The 4931-nt window shown below is 41.2% G+C and overlaps 1 non-coding gene across 1 annotated transcript; it reads left to right on the top strand.

The window, feature by feature from the left end:
* The first annotated feature begins 4138 nt into the window (after positions 1-4138).
* TRNAW-CCA (transfer RNA tryptophan (anticodon CCA)) lies at positions 4139-4210 on the top strand. The gene has a single exon. It is a non-coding gene; the product is annotated as a tRNA-Trp (tRNA).
* Positions 4211-4931: the final 721 nt, after the last annotated feature.

The following is a 4931-nucleotide window of genomic DNA, read 5'->3' on the forward strand; positions in this document are numbered from 1 at the left end:
CATCAGTCCTTCTAACGAATATTCAGGGTTGATTTCCTTTCAAATTGACTGGTTTCATCTCCTTGCAGTCCAAGGGACTCTTAAGAGTCTTCTCCAGCTCCTCAGTTTGAAGGTAACAATTCTTCAGTGCTCAGCCTATTTTATTGTCCAACTCTCACATCCATACATGACTACTGGAAAAACCATAGCTTTGGCTATATGGACCTTTGTTGGCAAAGTAATGTATCTGCTTTTCAATATGCTGTGTAGGTTGGTCATACCTTTTCTTCCAAGGAGCAAGTGTCTTTTAATTTCATGGCTGCAGTCACCATCTGCAGTGATTTTGGATCCCAAGAAAATAAAATCTGTCACTGCTTCCACATTTCCTCTTTCTATTTGCCATAAAGTGATAGAGACAAATGCCATGATCTTGGTTTTTTGAATGTTGAGTTTCAAGCCAGCTTTTCACTCTTCTCTTTCATCTTCATCAGGAAGCTCTAGGTCTGCTTCACTTTCTGCCATTGGAGTGGTGTCATCTGCATATCTGAGATTGTTGGTATTTCTCCTGGCAATCTTGATTCTAGCTTGTGCTTCATCCAGCCTGGCATTTTGCATGATGCACTCTGCATATAAGTTAAACGAGCAAGGTGACAGTATACAGCCTTGTCATACTCCTTTCCCAATTTTGAACCAGTCTGTTGTTCCATTTCCAGTTCTAACTTGCTTCTTGACTTGCATACAGGTCTTAGGGGACAGACAGGTAAGGTGGTCTGGAATTCCCATCTCTTTAAGAATTTTCCAGTTTGTTGTTATTCACACAGTCCAGGTTTAAGTGTATTAAATCAAGCAGAAGTAGATGTTTTTATGGAATTCCCTTGCTTTCTCCATGATCCAACAGGTATTGGCAATTTGATCTCTGGCTCCTCTGCTTTTTCTAAACCCAGCTTGTACATCTGGAAGTTCTAGGTTCACGTACTGTTGAAGCCTAGCTTGAAGGATTTTGAGCATTACCTTGTTGGCATGTGAAATGAGTACAATTGTCTGGTAGTTTGAACATTCTTTGGTATTGCCCTTCTTTGGGATTTAAATGAAAAGTGACCTTTTCCAGTCCTGTGGCCTCTGCTGAGTTTTCCAAGTTAGCTGGCACATTGAGTGCAACACTTTAACAGCATCATCTTTTAGGATTTTATATAACTCAGCTGGAGTTCCATCACTTCCACTAGCTTTGTTCATAGTTATGCTTCCTAAGGCCCACTTGGTTTCACACTCCAGGATGTCTGGCTCTAGGTGAGTGACCACACCATCATGGTTATCTGGGTCATTAAGACCTTTTTTTGTATAGTTCTTCTGTGTTTTCTTGCCACCTCTTCTTAATCTCTTCTGCTTCTGTTAGGTCCTTACCATTTCTGTCCTTTATTGTGCCCAACCTTACATGAAATGTTCCTTTGATATCTCTAATTTTCTTGAAGAGATCTATAGTCTTTCCCATTCTATTGTTTTCCTCAATTCCTTTGCTCTGTTCCCTTAAGAAGGGTCTCTTATCTCCTTGTTAGTCTCTGGAATTCTGTGTTCAGTTGGGCATATCTTTCCCTTTCTCCCTTGCCTTTTGCTTCTCTTCTTTCCTCAGCTGTTTGTAAAGCCTCCCCAGACAACCCCTTTGCCTTCTTGCATTTCTTTCTTTGGGATGGTTTTGGTCACTGCCTCCTATACAGAGTTATGAACCTCCATCCATAGTTCTCCAGGCACTCTGTCTACCAGATTGAATCCCTTGAGTCTCTTTGTCACCTTCCCTGTATAATTACAAAGGATTTGATTTAGGTCATATTTGAGTGGTCTAGTGGTTTCCCCTACTTTCTTCAATTTTAGTCTGAATTTTGCATTAAGGAGCTGATGATCTGAGCCACAGTCAGCTCAGGTCTTGTTTTTGCTGACTGTTTAGAGCTTCTCCTTCTTTGGCTGCAAAGAACATAATCAATCTGATTATGTTTTGGTGTTGACCATCTGGTGATGTCCATGTGTAGAGTCATCTTTTGTGTTGTTGGAAAATGGTGTTTGCTATAGCCAGCATGTTCTTTTGACAAAACTTTGTTAGCCTTTGCCCCACTTCATTTTGTATTTCAAGGTCAAATTTGCCTGTTTCTTATGGTATCTTTTTTAAAAAATTTATTTATTTTTTAATTGAAGCATAATTGCTTTACAGAATTTTGTTGTGTTCTGTCAAAATCTCAACATGAATCAGCCATAGGTATGCATATATCCCCTCCCTCTTGAACCTCCCTCCCATCTTCCTCCCCATCCCACCCCTCTAGGTTGATACAGAGCCCCTGTTTGAGTTTCCTGAGCCATACAGCAAATTCCCGTTTGCTATCTATTTTACTTATGATAATGTAAGTTTCCATGTTACTCTCTCCATACATCTCACCCTCTTCTCCCCTCTCCCCATGTCCATAAGTCTGTTCTCTGTGTCTATTTCTCCACTGTTGCCCTGCAAATAAATTCTTTGGTACCATCTTTCTTGATTCCAGATATATGCATTAGTATATGATATTTATCTTTCTCTTTTGGATTTACTTCGCTCTGTAATAGGCTCTAGCTTCATCCACCTCATTAGAACTGACCCAAATGTGTTCCCTTTTATGGTTTAGTAATATCCCATTGTGTATATGTACCACAGCTTCTTTATCCATGCATCTGTCGATGGACATCTAGGTTTGCTTCCATGTTCTAGCTACTGTGAATACTGCTGCAATGAACACTGGGGTACATGTGTCTTTTTTCATTTTGGTTTCTTCTGGGTATATGCCTAGGAGTGGGATTGCTGGGTCATATGGTGATTTTATTCTTAGATTTTAAAGAATCTCCAGACCTTCTTGCATAGTGGCTGTATCAGTTTACATTCCCACCAACAGTGCAAGAGGGTTCCCTTTATCCCACACCCTCTTCAGCATTTATTGTTTGTAGAATTTTTCATGATGGCCATTCTGACTGGTGTGAGGTGATATCTCACTGTAGTTTTGATTTGCATTTCCCTAATAATGAGCGACTGCAGCCATGAAATTAAAAGACACTTACTCCTTGGAAGGAAAGTTATGACCAACTTAGATAGCATATTAAAAAGCAGAGACAGGGCTTCCCTTGTGGCTCAGCTGGTAAAGAATCTGCCTGCAATGTGGGGACCTGGGTTCGATCCCTGGGTTGGGAAGATCCCCTGGAGAAGGGAAAGGCTTCCCACTAAAAAAAATAAAAAATAAAAAGTAGAGACATTACTTTGCTAACAAAGGTCCATCTAGTCAAGGCTATGGTTTTTCCAGTGGTCATATATGGATGTGAGAGTTGGACTGTGAAGAAAGCTGAGTGCCGAAGAATTGATGCTTTTGAACTGTGGTGTTGGAGAAGACTCTTGAGAGTCCCTTGGACTGCAAGGAGATCCAACCAGTCCATCCTAAAGGAGATCAGACCTGGGTGTTCATTGGAAGGACTGATGCTAAAGCTGAAACTCCAATACTTTGGCCACCTGATGTGAACAGTTGACTCATTGGAAAAGACCCTGATGCTGGGAGGGATTGGGGGCAGGAGGAGAAGGGGACGACAGAGGATGAGATGCTGGATGGCATCACCGACTCAATGGACGTGAGTTTGAGTAGACTCCGGGAGTTGGTGATGGACAGGGAGGCCTGGTGTGCTGCGATTCATGGGGTCGCAAAGAGTCGGACATGATTGAGCGACTGAACTGAACTGAATAATGAGCGATATTGAGAATCTTCTCATGTGTTTGTTAGCCATCTGTATGTATTCTTTGAAGAAATGTTTGTTTAGGTCTTTTCCCCACTTTTTGATTGGGTTGTTTGTTTTTCTGGTATTGAGTTGTATGAGCTGCTTATATATTTTGTAGATTAATATTTTCTCAGTTGTTTCATTTGCTATTATTTTCTCCCATTCTGAAGGTTGTCTTTTCACCTCGCTTATAGTTTTCTTTGCTGTGCACAAGCTTTTAAGTTTAATTAGGTCCCACTTTTTAACTTTTGTTTTTATTTCCATTACTCTAGGAGGTGGTTCATAGAGGATCTTGCTTTGATTTATGTTATCAAGTGTTCTGTCTATGTTTTCCTTGAAGAGTTTTATAGTTTCTGGTCTTACATCTAGGTCTTTGGGACGATCTTCCCTGGTGGCTCAGAGGTTAAAGCATCTGCCTCCAATGCAGGAGACCCGGGTTCGATCCCTGGGTTGGGAAGATCCCCTGGAGAAGGAAATGGCAATCCACTCCAGTATTCTTGCCTGGAGAATCCCATGGACGGAGAAGCCTAGTAGGTTACAGTCCACAGGGTCGCAAAGAGTCGGACACGACTGAGCGACTTCACCTCACCTCATCTAGGTCTTTCTTTAATCCATTTTGAGTTTATCTTTGTTTATGGTGTTAGGAAGTGTTTTAATTTCATTATTTTACATGTAGCTATCCAGTTTTTCCAGCACCACTTATCAATGTGGGAGACCTGGGATCGATCCCTGGGTTGTGAAGATCCCCTGGAGAAGGGAACGGCTACCCACTCCAATACTCTGGCCTGGAGAATTCCATGGACTGTATAGTCCATGGGGTCACAAAGAGTCGGACATGACTGAGCAACTGTCACTTTCACTTTTTCCTATAATGATGAGGACACCTTTTTGGGGGTGTTACTTCTAGAAGGTGTTGTAGGTCTTCATGGAACTGGTCAACTTCAGCATTTTGGCATCAATGGTTGGGGCATAGACTTGGATTACTATGATGTTGAATGATTTTCCTTGAAAACAAGTTGAGATCATTCTGTCATTTTTGAGATTGCACCAAAGTACTGCATTTCAGACTCTTTTGTTGACTCTGAGGGCTATTCCATTTCTTCTAAGGAATTCTTGCCCACAGTAGTAGATATAGTAGTCATCTGAATTAAATTCACCGATTCCTATATATTCCTAAG

Source organism: Budorcas taxicolor, chromosome X (assembly GCF_023091745.1).
Source record: "Budorcas taxicolor isolate Tak-1 chromosome X, Takin1.1, whole genome shotgun sequence".
Taxonomy (NCBI): Eukaryota; Metazoa; Chordata; class Mammalia; order Artiodactyla; family Bovidae; genus Budorcas; species Budorcas taxicolor.